The sequence below is a fragment of the Candoia aspera genome, chromosome 9, assembly GCF_035149785.1.
Source record: "Candoia aspera isolate rCanAsp1 chromosome 9, rCanAsp1.hap2, whole genome shotgun sequence".
In the NCBI taxonomy this organism is placed as follows: domain Eukaryota; kingdom Metazoa; phylum Chordata; class Lepidosauria; order Squamata; family Boidae; genus Candoia; species Candoia aspera.
The window spans coordinates 11,727,147-11,743,207 of record NC_086161.1 but is presented as its reverse complement, the minus strand read 5'-3'; the positions used below and the strand labels follow the sequence as shown (position 1 = coordinate 11,743,207).

At 44.0% G+C, this 16,061-nt stretch overlaps 1 protein-coding gene across 2 annotated transcripts in view; it reads right to left on the bottom strand.

Annotated features, from left to right (window-relative positions):
* The window catches only part of PKNOX2 (PBX/knotted 1 homeobox 2), a 275,457-nt gene extending 270,985 nt beyond the window's left edge, over positions 1-4,472 (bottom strand). For both annotated transcript variants that reach the window (XM_063311480.1, XM_063311478.1), the window contains exon 1: positions 4,437-4,472. The gene's annotated coding sequence lies outside the window, so the exon portion shown is untranslated. The remainder of the gene's footprint in view (positions 1-4,436) is intronic.
* Between the last annotated feature and the right edge of the window lie 11,589 nt (positions 4,473-16,061).

The following is a 16,061-nucleotide window of genomic DNA, read 5'->3' as shown; positions in this document are numbered from 1 at the left end:
TTTTGCCTCAGGCCACATTAACTAGTCAACTTGGCACAACTTATTGCTCATGTTGGACCCTCATATTTAGTTATTTTTTAAAATCACAACAGCTTCCATAGGAACAGTACCTTTCACGCCTGCGCTTCCTTCCCCTTACAACAAAGGGTTTCAGTGCCATGAAGCAAAGAAAGATGCAAAAGGCTGAAGGTCCCACCACTATGGAGAAGAAAAGGGGAAATTTACCAGATGGGTGTGGTTGAGAAGTAGTTCTGTACATCATTATGCAGCATAGCAACACAAAGTGAGCATTGGCAGGAAATTTGGATGGCTTAAAAAGAAATAAAACAAGCTCACAGAGGGTAAGACTTCAATGGTGATTGTTCCCAATCGCTGTAAGTTACCTCCAGGATCAAGAGAGCCAGTTTGGCCTAGTGGTGAAGACACCAGGCTAGAAACCAGGAGACCGTGAGTTCTAGTCCTGCCTTAGGCACAAAAGCAGCTGGGTGATCTTGGGACAGTTATTCCCTTTCAGCATTAGGAAGAAGCTACTGGTGAGCCACTTTCAAAAATGTTGCCAGGAGTTAGGACTGACTCAATGGACCATAATATTAACAAGAAACCTTCAGGATCAGAGGCAACCAGCATCATAACAGGTGCTGGGAAACACAAGCAGGGGGATACTTTTAGTTCCAAAAACATTTGTTTGGCCACAATGGGAAAATACTAGATTTGGCCTTATGGGCAAAAAGTTCTTCTTATACTCAATGTTAAACTATTGCTATTCATAAGCATTTTCTATGAATTCCACACAAACGTTGTTGCTCTCCTCAATAGCATTTATGGCTCTCAGTTTCTAAAACACAAATACATTTACCTATGCTGGAAAAATAGGCTGGGGAGCTAGAAAGTAGGTCAACAATTTCTCTGTATCGGCTACACACTCTGGTAGTCCACTGAACATCTGATCTTTGAATCTCCAGAAACCCAGCCACCAATTCCATGCGAAAATGAAACACGATAAATAATGTGATGTACTGTATCAACCCAGCAACTATGGTCGATTGTGACTTATTCGAGAGGCTAAACCATAGTTTAGAATGATATGCAAACTCAGTGACAATGTGCACCCTGTAAGTTGAACTCTACTGATTTAACCCCTTTTTCTATATACATATAGAAAGGAGTGAATCAAAGCAAAGATTCACCCTAAAATCTAAGGAAGGTTCAAACTAACCAAGCTTAATTTGTTGCCTGAGTGCCGCCATGAAGCCTTTTACCGACTCAGGTTAAGCTGCTCTGTGAAGCAAGAGGACGGCAGCTACATCTTCTAAAGGAAAGCAGCGCTTGAAGAGCTTTGCTCAAAAAGATTTTGCATCCTGAGCATTTGCTGCAGAAAGGGCAGATTCCGTAGGACCATCACCACCAACCCAGTCCCAATAAACTCCAAGATCAGGTCATCTTCCTCCGTTAATTTCACTAGAGATCATTTGAATGCCGGCACACAATGGCTGTGTGACAATGAAGCCACTGAGTTGCCAGGATTTAGAAACTCTTGTTCAGATTTCCTCCAGCCAGGAAATCTGCTCTGAGCCGGGTCCGCTGCTCCCTTGGTGCTAGCCTATCTCCAAGGGCTTCTACAAAGTCTGAGATCTGTGGAGGAAGGGCAGGATTAAAAACAAGAAAAGTATTTAGAAATCCCAACCCTTGAAAAAGAAAAAAGAGGGGGGAGGGAAATAACTCACCCACCTAAAGAAAGACAAGAGTTAAGATACACATTTTACTGCACACAGCTTTCATTTGTGGACTTCCAGAAAAGTTTTTCCCTTTGTTAAAAATGTAGCACAAATTAGGACATCCTGGGGGGGGGGTCTTTTTGTGCATTGGGCGGGGGGGGGGGCTGCGACCTTTCCCTGGAACTTCAGTTGGCTTTTCCTTTCCTGGGCTCCTCAGGTCACTTTCAAACCCATCAAAGCCTGCTTAGATTACCAGCTCAGAGTGAAGCAGATCTGTGGGCTGGGCAACAATTTTCGATAAAGGAAGACACCGAACTTTTCCAGAGAAATACAGGCTTGTTTTATTACAACCCAGCTTGTTGGCTCTTCGGCTCAGCCCCACTGGGGACCAGCACCGCACCATTTTTTCCTTTCCATTTCCTCACTAACTTACCGCAAATCCGCGCATGCAATCTGTGGCTATGCTACTGCCCTTCCAGGGCTTGGAGTTCATCGGATGCGGCTTTCGGACCCGCTGGAAGGATACCCAAAGGTGCGGCCGAAGCCGCTGGCTGGTGGTTAGAGAAATAAGCGGAGAGGGAAGGTGGTCTGCTTTCTATCTCAACCGACCCAATGAAGAGCCTTCCCATCGAAACAGAAAAACAACTCAAAAGGAGAGGCTTGCTTTGTAAGTTTACAGTAGTGTGGCTGTTGTATAAGTCCATTAAATCAATGATCCCAGGAACTATTATTATTTTCATCATCTAAATCTATTCAGCCACCAACTTGGGAGCAAAGACCGCGCGTCCAGCTGCCCAAAGGGATCCCACGTTTGTTCACACGGAAATAAGCTTCCCCGGATTAAAATCGGTTGGTTTTCTAATGATGCAGAATCATCATTAGAGAATCAAAATCAGCCCATTCTACAACGCGCTCTCGTTTAAAAAGACGTCTGGGAGAGTTGCTTCGTCTCTCCTCTGCCGCCAGCCTTTTAGGGACCCTCGTCAGCTGTCCGCGGGTCCCTTCCCGCTTCTGAAAAGGGAAAAGACCCGCGGGGGACGAGCGCGGCGTCTGGGTCGCCCCAAGCTCAACGCGCTGGGCAAAGTACGCCCCGCCGCGCCGGCCTCGCTCTCTTCCGAGGCGGCAAGATCGCCGCCGGCTTTCAGGTCGGCGGCGGCCGAACAGGAGTTGGGAAGCCGGTCACTTGCGTCTGCCAAAGAAGGGCCAGCCGGGGGAAGGCGCTTCGCTGGGGGATGGAAAAGCCCCAAAGGAGGCGACGAGGAGCTCCGCCGGCCCCGCTGCCCCCCAGCGGCTCTGCGACGGGGGAGGGAGAGATCGGCCCCCCTCCTCCGGAGCCCGCGGGGACAGCAGCGCGCGTCCCTTTGTCTCCCTGGCAAAAGAAGCGGCGAGAAGCAACGGCGAGCTGAAGTTGCGGAGGTCCGGCTGCCGGTCCCCTCCCGCTCCGGCCAACAAAGCCACCAGCCGTGTCCGCCTCGCCTCCACCCCCGCCCCCGCCCCCGGCTCGCCCCCGGGAGCCAAGGCAAGGCTGTGCAGGTCCTCCGGAGCGCTGCCCGTCCGGGAGAAGCCGCTCCAAGTCCCGGACTGTCCTCGTCCCCTCCCTCCCTCCGCCCATCGGCAGGCTCGTCTTCGCCAGGCCGCCAACGCCGCGCGGACGAGGGATCGCCTCCGCCCGGCCCTAGCTGCAAGGTCGCGGAGGCTAGGCTCCAAGCCGCGCTCCTCCCCAAGCCCCCGCCGGGCCACTCCGAGGCCGCCTCCGGCCGGTCCTTCCCGCGCCGCCCACCGCGGAGCCGCCGTCCCTGCGCTCGGCCGGCGAGGAAAGGCTTCGGCGGCCGTCCGGCTCGGCGCTCCGAAGCCGCCCGCAGCAGCCTCCCCGCGCGCCGCCTCGCCCCTCCTCCGCGAACCCCACCCCCGTGACCGCCGGCCCGTTCCAAACGTCCAAGGCCGGTTCGGCGACTCCTCCCGAGCCTCCCGGAACCGCGGCGGCCGCGAGCGAGTCCTTCCCCCTCCGAAGCCCCTAAGACGGGACGCCGCCGCCCCGTTCCCGGGCGCGCGCGAGCCCCCCCCCCCCCCCGCGCCGCCTGCAGCGGAGCCCGCCCGGCCTCCCGCAACTTCGCCTTCAGCCTGGCAACCTCCCCCGAGCGAGCCCACCTCTCCCGCTCTCGCCCCTTTCTCCATCCCCCCCGACTCGACCCCTCGCCGTGCCAGCCTTCCCTCCCGCCGCGGCTGGGTCCCCGCTGCTGCAAGCCCAGTGGCTCTGTTCCTCCGACCGCCGCGGGGGCCGCCCGCCCGGCTCGCCCGCCGCCAGGATCACACCTGCAGCGCAGCCCTGGAAGTCCCCCAGCCCAGAAAGCCCATCGGATCCTCCGGAACAGTGTCGCCTCCCCGTCCCCGTCCGCTCGGCGACTCTTTCGCCCCGTCCGCCCCACCGGCGACGCCTCTCTTCCCGCTACTCCAAGGCTTCAAGCCCAGCCAAAGTTCCGGGCAAGAGCGGCCGGACGGACCGGGGGCGGCAGCAGCAGCCCCGAAGATCAAGCCCCGCACGCCACCCTTCCTCCCCCGCTACAAGCCTCGGTCGCGGCCGCAGCCTGCTTAGCCCTTCGCGGTGGTGGCAGCAGCAGCAGCAGCTGCTGCAGCTTGTTGCTGCTGCGAGCGCAAGCCCGCTTTGCCCGCCCCTGCGAGTCTGCGACGCGCCGCAACTCGGCTCTCTGAATGACAGCTTACCTGCATGCCAATCTTCATCAGACTGACACCGGCCTGACAGCGCAGCCTATACTCACTGCCTGGCCCTGCCGCGCGTCAACCCGGCCCCGCCCTCCACGGCCACACCCCCTCCTGCCGCCCGCGCACCGCCCCCAGGCCAGCCCCGAGTGCTGGAGCCGCCCCCGACGCGCGCGCGCTCCTGACCACCCCCCCGCAGTCCTCGGCCTGTCTCCCCCTAGCGGACTCGCTCTGCTTCAGCCGCCGCCGACGCGTCGGGAGCCCGGGCGTGGGTAGCGTATTCAGACGAGAGACAGAGGGCGGAAACTGCCTGCGGTGCTCTAAATCAGTGTTTCTCAACCTTGACAACTTTAAGATGTGTGGACTTCAACTCCCAGAATTCCCCAGCCAGCTCAATTCTGGGAGTTGAAGTCCACACATCTTAAAGTTGTCAAGGTTGAGAAACACTGCTCTTAATGAAACCTCAAACAATACAACTAGCATATGCAGATACGAGTTTTCTTCTAACTTAGTTCCATACTCTTCTTCAACTCAGGCTGATAAACTGGGTATGCTGCAAAGCTGTAGTTTTAAAGCCACTGGTTGACAAGGTTCTAAACTCCAGTGCCCTTCATCGTGGTTTGAGTGATAACCTGTAATAGTTTGGGTTCACGCCACACACATAAATTGTGGGTTCCAACCTGTAAGGCCTGTATTTGTATAACACACTGAAGCAGGGCTCCCAAACTCTTCGGCTCATCAACCCCTTCATGAAGTTTCGGATTGTTCATCAACCCCCATACTACTTTAACGAACAGTACCACAAATAACAACAAAATTGACCTTGGTTAGTCCCATCCACCCTTGGTTGATATTGACCCCAGCAACAGATTATGGTTTAATGAAAGCCTGGTTTATGTGTTGCCAGTCTGCCAGTTACTTTGCAGCTGAACCCAGCAATTGAGAAGATCTGTCTGAGCAAACGGTTATTGCTGATTCCTACAGGCCAAGAATTGTGGTAGGTACAGAAGCAGCTCATGTGCTTGTCCTGGAGTTTATTTTTTCCTCATCACTGGGCACTGCCAGCCACTTTCTCTATATTCCAATAATATTTTGAATCTACCGTGTTTCCTTTTTGGGGGACTGGAATAAAATAATAGATCAGCATTCTTCCCATTTTGAATCATTTTCATTTCCTTGCATACCTTTAAAAATTTTTTTAGTATTTTTTAAAAAGTATTTGTGCTTTTCTTTTATGCATTCTTAATAAATAAGAGTACATAATACCTAACAGATAAATAGTCTTTGGCAAGATGCAAATGTAATTCACAATTAATCTGATTCTGACAGAAGGCAGTAAGCCCATAACATATTCTTTAATCAGTGACAGCTCCACTTAAACTCTTTACAGTATTGTTAAAAAAAACCAAACCCATTCTGGTAATATCAGCAAAATGTATGTGCTCTTTGGAGGAGGAAATATCTCTTGATTTTTGCTAATCTGCATAAGTAATTTACTTCAAGATATCTCCCCCCTCCCCATCCTCCTTACCTGGAACAAATGTGGGCTTGAGTTGAGAAATATGTGGGAAAGAAGAAAGGCCTCCCACCCCCCATTCTTGCTTTGAGTTCACACAGCATTCTAAGCTTTAGTTTGCTTGACTATTGTCTATTGAATAAGCGACAATTGTTTGAATTTCCACAATATGCTAATTCGCAGAATGACTGGGTTCACATGACCACATTTTGGTTGAGCATCTTGTGTGAATCCAATGAATCCTAACCATAGTTTATAACTTAATGTATTACTAAACATGATCTGGATTTCTAGAAGGAAAACAGGATCTTTAGGAGATGTTTCAGGAGGGGAAGGTTTAGACCAGTATTTCTCAGCCTCAGCAACTTTAAGATGTATGGACTTCAACTCCCAGATTTGAAGGCTGGCTGGGGGATTCTGGGAGCTGAAGTCCATATACCTTAAAGTTGCTCAGGCTGAGAACACTGGTCTAAACCTTCCCCTCTTGAAATATTATACCAGTGTTTCTCAACCTTGGCCACTGGAAGATGTATAGACTTCAACTCCCAGAATTCCCCAGTCATGATGAGAGCCAGTTTGGTCTAGTGGTTAAGGCAACAGGCTAGAATCCAGGAGATGGTGAGTTCTAGTCCCATTTTAGGCATGAAAGCCGGCTGGGTGACCTAGGGCCAGTCACTCTCAGCCCAACTCACGTCATAGGGTGGTGGTTGTGGGGAAAATAGGAGGAGGAAGGAGTATTAGGTAAGTTCCCTGCCTTGAGTTATTTATAAAAGTAATAAAGGTGGGATAGAAAATAAATAAAATAAAATAAATTATACAAAAGGCTGCCCTCTAAGCAAGGTCAGAAAATACAGCTCACAATATGAGAACATGATGTGGTTTGTTTAGCATGTTGAAAACTTATTTTATTTTATTTTTTATTGTATACCACCCAGAGTAACTTTTTTGTGAGATGGGTGGCAATATAAATTTAATGAGTGAATGAATAAATAAATAAATGTTGTAGGTAACCAGATGTTCTAGTTATTTAGGGCTTAACATGTTGTGCAACCCCAATCAATTGTTATTCAGTGAGCTTTGGCTAAACCAAGCAGGGCTTAATGCATGTGTGAACCCAGCCCAGGACTTGCATATTATCATAACAGGGGCAGAAATATTCCTTTCTATTGTATTTAATTACAGTACTGTATTTCTTATACTGAGTTCAGAGCCCAAGCAGGTTGACTATATGAGACTAGTACAGCTTGTTCTATGCTTGGTACCAGTCCCATTCTTCCTAAAAGTGCTTATATTACAAAATAGGCCCACTGGGGCTTCTGAATGTTTATTCATATTTTTAAAGCCATAACTGAAGTAGAGCAGAACCATCTGTACAAAAAGGAGAAGCCAACCATTCGACTGATTGGAAATGACTTGCAGAACAAAAAGGAGCAGGGCTTTCTAAGTCAGGAGTGGCATAATTTATTTATTTAATTTTTATCCTGCCTTTATTATTTTTATAAATAACTCAGGGCTGTGAACATACCTAATACTCCTTTCATCTCCTGTTTTTCCTCACAACAACCCTGTGAGGTGAGTTGGGCTGAGAGAGGGGGACTGGCCCAAGGTTACCCAGTCAGCTTTCGTGCCTAAGGGGACTGGAACTCACAGACTCCTAGTTTCTAGCCCAGCACCTTAACCGCTAGACCAAACTGGCTAGGATTTGGTGCTGTTTGAAATAAAACTTAACATAGCTTTTAAAAGAAATATTTAAATTGATTTTTTTAAACTGATTTTTAAAAAGGATATTCCAGCTCCTATCCTTAGTAAGGGCAGCTGCATTTTAAAGACAGAATTCTATCAGGTATGATTTTTTCACGTACTTTAAGACTGGGATGCAAAAGTTGATAAATCCTACCAACTGTATGCTTCTAAAGGCCCACATATTCTCTTTTAGAAAAAAAGAAGAAATCCTGGTTGAAAAAATGTATTATAACAGAAACTCACTTAGCAAACAAAGATTTGCAAAAACATCTTCTGTTGTTTTAACCTGTAGGATCTCTATCTTTTTGGTCTTTATGAAAAGAATTATGAAATATCAATTTTATTTGAAATTCTATAGAAAATTCTAAAATGGCATGGTTGATTATAGTCTGGCCATATTAGAATACAGATTTGCTGAACTTCTTAATTCCACATCATCAGGTCCTGAAATGTATTTTTTTAGCAATAATGTTTAAAGACATAGAAGAGCAAGTTAAAAGAAAAAGGGAAAAGCTAAGCCTTCCAAAATGTCAAGGTTTCAAAGGCTGAGTTCTGACAACACACCAAGCTTAACATGGCTTCTAAGGTTTTGGCTTAGTGTGTTATGCAAACTATCTAGCATGTTTAGTTTGTGGCTAAGATCCTTATGTGTACTCAGAAAAGTGGTTTATTCAAGTAAACCACCCAGAGTCACTGGGAGTCCGGCAGCATATAAATGTAATATATTATGATTATTAGTTATTATTATTTTAAACTGTGGTTCATTTTAGCATGTGGATGACATGCCAACATGGCCTTTGTGCCCTTAAGAAAGTGGCAGTTTATTTCTCAATACAGTTAATACAGATTCATATCAATAGGGCTTTACTTACCATGAGGCTTTTTGGCAAATTTCTGAAGTAAGTTCCATTTAAATAGCAGTAGCACCATATGGCTCAATTTATGATTTTTTATTAAAAAATGCAGAAAGAGGAGGAAGGCAGCAAAAGATAACAGAAGGAGTGGGGGAGAGAGAGACAAGCAATCGTTTGTGGGCCAAGAATCCAGAAGTTGTTTCTATTTTGGCTATTTCCAGGAGTTTGGGCAGCTATCTGCAGACTTGGATAAGAGCATAACATTGTTGACCTTTTCTTGTGGGGACCGCATCCCCAAATATAATACACTCCAAATGAGAAAGCTTTACAGAAAGCATGGCAGGATTCCCTGGCATGGTAGGTGGTACAAACACAGACCTGTTGCCTGATGTACACTGACATATTTGTTCAGAAGGGAACCCGAAAGAATCACAAAAAATAGAAAATCAACCTAATAGCCATAGAAGAACCTGAAAGAGAAAAGAGGATCAGTACCAAGGAGAGCTCTCCTGCAACTAAGAAAGACAAGTTACTCCAGAACTACATCTGCATCTGGAGGACTTTTATAGTTCTACTTCCTCTGTCCTCCCTCCCTCCCTCCCTCCCTCCTGGTGGAATGAAAACCCTGGAAGGTCCTACTGGAAGGGATGCTATTTTAGATTGTTGTTGTTTTTAATTCATTCAATCATGTCCAATTCTCGGAGACTGCCTGGACAAGTCACTGCAGTCTTCTTGGCAAGGCTTTTCAGAAGCGGTTTGCCATTATCTCCTTCCTAGGGCTGAGAGGGGGGAACTGGCCCAAGGTCACCCAGCTGGCTTTGTGCCCAAGGGGGGAGTAGAACTCATAGCCTCCTGGTTTCTAGCCTGTACTTTCACCACTACACCAAACTGGCTGTCATTTGAGGTTACATGATGCAGTGACTCAGTGGATCCTAGGGATTTCAAATGCATTTGAGGTTAGGAAATGCATTTGAAATCTCTAGGATCCATAAAGTCACTGAAAAAAGACCAGAGGTTGATTCCTCCTCCTTCTCAGAGCTGCTAACTTCTATGTTCAAAGATCCCTGGTTTTGTGTCATAACAGTTTTAAGACTGTCCAGCTTATAGGTTATTTCAGCTGTAAAGTTACGGCTCCCGGACAACATTCCATAGGGGGTCATAGGGTTACTTGAATTCCTCTCTCCAAGATCAGAGATAAGACACTGGCCTTGAGGGGGAGATTCAGATCCCCCACCCCACCCTTCAGGCTCTGCAGCTGTTGGTTTCCCACAACAGGAAATTAAGATGGGAGTACTTACTATCCACATTGATGGTTTCTTATTCCAGAATTAAAGTGAGATAAACCATTATGTTCCATGGTGGATTGCAACTCAGGCTTCCTCAGGCCAACTGTATTAGCACTATACCACCCCATACATTTGGACCAGCATTTCATTGCCAGGAGTTTTGATTAGAGGAATATTTAGACATTTAGATTGCATATACAAGTTTGTATGATTAATTTTGAGGGTTTTCTTCATGTTAAAATAACCTGACTTAAATATGAATAAATGAATTACTTAATATAGGAATATATTTGTTAAAGTAGCTTTGATTAGTATGTGAGAGAGATGTTGAAGTTTTTCTTTCCCTTGCACTCTTATTTTCATTTTTTTACATTAGAAACCCATTATGCTGCACTATACCCCTACATCAACCATGTATAATGGTTCTTGCAATGATTATAATAATAATTCTTACACATTAATACAGCATTGACTAGGCACCTTCTCTCTAAAATCTAGTTTTTTTAAAAAACACATTTTTGATGTAGGAATAATCATACAAGCCTGCTAAAGCCAGATGTGTTCATGGATTGGCGACCATTTCAGATGTCAAGGAAGAGTTTTACCCTAGACTAATCTTTTTAATATGGGTCCCCAACTGCTTTCAAGAATTGGGTCTCAAATTATTGCTCTGTCATTAATTTGCACAGCATGCCCAATACCTCACCTCAATGTTTTGCTGTTCTTCCATCATCATGCAGAAATTGTAGATGTATGCTCCATTTCTTCTGATCCTGTGTAATGCAAGATCTCTACCTAACGTACTGTGCAGATGGAGGAGGACTTTCTAAACTTACCAGACAAAAATGCATGTGTTTGATCTTTACAGGAGGTAGAATCCAGGAATCCCATTCAACCTTATGCAACCTTACTCAAAGAATGCTCATCGTTTTCTCAAAGAGTCAGAGTAGATGAGATGATCATGCCATACACTAGGGAGGGATGGCTGACATATGGCTGAAGGATCTGGGGGGAAATCTGATCAATCCACTCAGGAGAATTGGTTCAAGAAGGCACAGCAAGCAAAGTTTTTGCTGAGGAGCTGTACTTGCAAAGTGCAGTGTGAACTTCAGCTGTTTTGGGGTTTTCTTCCTTTCTCTCTTTCTCTTTCTGTGTATGTGTGTTTTCCACTGTCTCAGGATGGGTGTTGTTTGAAGGATTGAGCCCTATATCAGCTTTATGGGAGCTTGCTGTCAATGATCGCTCCGGAGTGTCATGACATTTTACTGGGCAACTGCAATAATGATATCGACCAATATTTTTAAACTTGGGAGGCAGTGCCTTTGGGCATTAGATTACGTGTGAGAATTACTGACAGTAATAGAGTGGGTCTCAGTTGGAGGCAGGCAAATAAAAGATATAATGGGTTTAGAAATAAGCTAACCATCCAACAGAGAGTTCTTTTAGATGGTGGTTCTCAAGAGCCGGTCATTAATAAATTGAATTGTTTTATTGTGCAATTGCGCACAGTTCTACTCGGAAACAGGCTCTGCTGAATTCAAGAAATTTGCTCCCAGATAGGGATCAACGGATTGGAATATTTCCAGCCTGCGCCACCTTTACTGAGTTCATTCATAAATTGCTTCCACCCCGTATCCAAGTGTATCTGCATTCCTGGGGGAAAAAGACTGCAGATAATACTGTACATATATGTGAGTATACTTCCATGCAAAATAGCTTGTTTTGTATATTTAACATACTTGGTACTGGGGCTGTGGGACTATCCATCTACATTTTTAAAGCAGCTTTTTTTCCCCTCAGATCACTCACAAAGAACCCAGTGGAGTGTGAGGGAAGAACGATGTCGTTTTGCAAATATATAATGTAATATATTAAAGTAATTAACATCTGCAAGCTGGATTTTGGCTAGATTAGCACATTAAACCATAATGTGGTTTGTTTGGCTTAGGTGTACTATGCGACTTGCAACTCAGGCATTGCAGTTTGTGTGTATAGTATTCTCAGCCATCGGAGCATTCACCAGAGGGGCTGTCAAAAAAGTCAAGATGGCTGCAACTGTGCAATCAAGGCTCCACCCTTTTTTTACATGCATTGCAGGGCTTCAATGGCATAGCTGCAAATGTCATTTTGACATTTTTTATCTCCCCACCCCACCCCAATACTTCTCCAAGTGGCCTGGTAGGAAGCAGGAAAGAGACTGGTGGCTGTGCACCACTGAGATCATGCTAGATCTGTCCTGCAACATAGGCTGCAGTTTGCTACTAGGGACAACTTAAAAGAGGGGATCATCAGTAGGATTTGGGTCCCAGATACTGGAGGCATTGCTCCCACCCTTATCACCTATCTGTCTCTTTGACAGAAGAGAGACACCCTTTTCTGACCTTGCACTTAACCACAGTTTGTCGGCTAAGCTACAACTGACTAGTTTACACAATAAGTAAAATTATAAGCCATAACCCAGAAAAACCCCGTATCTCTGAATTGGCACAATGCTTTAGCCAAAGGCAAGAAATCACTTTAAGGCTTAAAACAGGTGTGTCCCTGATCTACCAAGACTCTGAAAACTAGGGCCATCTGTAACAGGAAGTGTTGGAGCAGATGCTCTAATGCTTTTTTCCCCCAGGTTTTGCAGGTGGGAGGTTATGGCTGCAATGCAGTGATGTTCTTTGTAAGGGACAGAGCTGAAATTATTGGTCTTTTTTAGTTTCAGGCATTTTGAAAATGTAAAATGCATGTGTTACGTCTAGTAGGGGCTTGGCACAGCTATTTTGCTTATGATTTCCACCAAACCAAACCCTTCCAAAATCACTTAACTAATTTCAGCAACGTGATCTGGCACAACCTTTGGGAACCACAGAAGAAAGGCTGAGAATATGACATATAAGTGATGAGTTGTCCACCCTTGTGATAAAGCATCTATTATTCAGTGTTACCCTAGAACGGATTTGTACACATGGATATGGTGGATTGAATAGAGAGAGGCAGGCTAAGAAGGATGCTAGTTGCAAGCTAACAAGGTTTTTATCTTTTCCTGAGGACTGTGAAGAAACGGGTCACTGAGTCCTGACACTACAGTCCCTAAGCTCTGACACAGCCTCCTTGCTACTGTACCAATCCACAGTGCTATAAATCAAAGGGATGTTATTCAGACAATGAGACAGATGGAGAAGATTTCTTTGCAAGACACAGCCAGATTGCTATCAGCACAGCATGTCAGCATGACAAACATTGTTGGAGGAATCACTTGGAGCAACTTGGTTTCTCCCTCCCTGTCAGAATGCCTTTGGAGATTTTGAGGGGACTAATGATTTATAATTTTTTTTTCCTGTTCTGGGCTCAACATACAGTAGAGATCTCAGAGTGTCTTGTAAATCAAAAAACAGGATGGTCTTCACATGCTCATTATTATTCTACAAGAGCAATGGGAGACAAGAAGCTATAAAAATTGCCTTCATTGCTAAGTTGTTTCAGCCAGATTTAGTTCCAGGAAGGGAAGGGAAGGGAAGGGAAGGGAAATTTTGGCTTTTGGTGGTAGTATAATTGGAGTAGGAGAAATAAGTAAGGCAAAACATAAAATGTCTATCTTCATATCTAGGTCAACAGGAATGTTTACATATTATTCTTAGAAGAGAAATGAAAGCAAGAAGCAAAGCCATAACAAAAGAAATCATTTAAATATTTCTGCATGTCTCCCCCCAGATGACAAGACAACACAATTATGTGCGTCTGGAACTTGACTATCTTTCTGAAAATACAAATTCATTCCTTCAGCCCACAATGTAGTTCAGCAGTAGATTGATAGAGCTCCCCAACAACTAAGAACATGAAGATTCTCCACCCAATGTTCTTTTTCTGAAGCTACTTCTCTGAAATAAGAGATGAAGTGCTTTTCTGGTAAGTATGCCTCTTGTATCAGAGGTGGACAACCCATGTCTCATGAACTGCATGTGCTTTTGGCCCTATTTTAGGACACCCCTCTCTCCCCAAGATCACAGCACTGAAATTCAATAACAAAGCATTCTTTTTTTGCAGGATAATAAAATAAGTCCCAAAACAGATGTTTAGAATTCTGGTAGATTTAATGCACCTATTCTGATTGAATAACTCACCCTGGTTGCTACCCCACATCTTGAAAATATAAGTCCTACAATATCACTACATAAACACCACATCCCAGCAGTTCTGCAAATCAAGAAAGAATAATAACCTTTGGCCATAAAACTTTATCCTTGTCTGATCCGTAACAGTTACCCACTTCTGGACTTCAGTCACAAAGCTTTCCTAGTCATACCTGGAAATGCTGTTGATTGACTCCAGCATCTTCTGAACAAGTCAGAATCAGCATCACTCATAACAGCTGTACTGCAGTAACCATGGTATAACACAGAACAACTACATCATAAAAAACCCGATACATGATTAACAATGTTATAACCACATGTAACGTGGTTATATAAATATATATACTTGTCATAATATATATACTGCCATAACACAGCGTAAGAGAATAATCATAAGGCTTAAAATACAGAGTACATAAATTAAGTGGGAGGGGGAAGATGGAAAGCTCAATGAAATATAGATAAAATTATACTACTCTTAAATGCCTGCTTAAGTTATAATATGAATAAATTCTATTAATAATATGAAATTAATCCCAAAGTTACAATTAAGGCAAAAGGCTAAACAGTCTAGAAAAAACAGTCCACTTTCAAAGTATAAAAGATGACATAGTAGAAATGACCACTTGATAAGAGGCTGAAGGCACAATGTCCATCAACAAATAACGTAGGGATTCAACTTCTGAATGCATGAATATATATCGTGTAACATAGTATGGTGTAACTTTAATGACCAACATTTATTAATAAGTCTCAGTGCCAAGGATTTATGCCACTAACCTATATCCCTTTCTTTCTTTACTTATAGGTAGAAATCCTATTTTTCTTCTCCATAACTTTATGTTATCTTTTCTTTATGAATTAAATTGCCAGACTTTAGGAGAAGTGAGCAAAATAACATTCTTCTATTACAGCAAAAGAAGGATCAAAATGCATCATATCAGGAAATTTATGCACAGGGAAATAGCACACCATAAACTTGCATACAGTTTTCATTAAGGCTTTGGGGAAGGTTGGATCCAAAGTCACGAATTGATGCCCTAATGAGACCAAAGCAAAATTTAGTTATAGAACATCGAGAATTGAGCACAAGCAAAATTGGGAAGTGTGCCCATCCTTTCTCAAGATATTTTCAGGCACATCCTTGCCTTTGTATTCATGGATCAGACATAATTTTTCTATATCCAATTGGTATTTCCTGTGGTTTCTTCTTCCTCTCTGAAAAAAACTGATCACTGCTTCTGTTACACAATGTGAAAAAGATATTCTGGGGAAAAGCATAATTTCTATGTGCTAATAATTCATTCTAAATGACGTTTTTAATAGCTCTTATAATGGTGACAAGACAAAAAGTTTGCCCTAAGTTTGTTAAAATATTAAGCACTCCACAAGTGAATTAGCCCAGATAATTTGTAACATTTACACTTTTACATAACAAGCTTAGGGGAGAAAACAAATTACAGAAAAATCCACTGAGTTTGATTGTGAAGTAATTTCACTACTTTTGAGATAAATAATTAAATTCTGTTTATAAGATTATATTATTGTTGGTGTGCAATTTCTCTAACAGAACTATGTCAGGCTGCAATGGGAAATTAATGCTTACAGGTTTATGTGTACATAAACAGAAAAAGCTTGTTAAATATACATACGATGGAAAAGGAATAAATTATTGAACAATCTACTTGCAAAAGCACACAGTTTTAAAATTATTGTTGTGGAAGTACCCATTTAGGTATTTGGAAGAGGAAGAATGCTTTATATAAATGAAGTTATATTCAATATAAATGAATATATTTATACTGATAAAAAGAATTGTCTTTTGCCCAATCATTAAACCAAATGATGCAGTAACTTGAAAGAATGTATCTTAGGGCTTAAGAGATAGGCAGTCCTGGACTTCTGTTCCATCAGCCCCAGCCCAAATGGCCAGTTCCAGTGATGATTGATTATGTAGTCCAAAGCATCTGAAGGGTATCATGTTGCCTACTTCTGGGCAATGAATCCATTTATTGGGAGGTCAGATGTGAAGCTGATTATTATTTTATGAATCTGGAGAGAGAGAGAGAGAGAGAGAGAGAGAGAGATGCGCATGCGCAAATAATTTA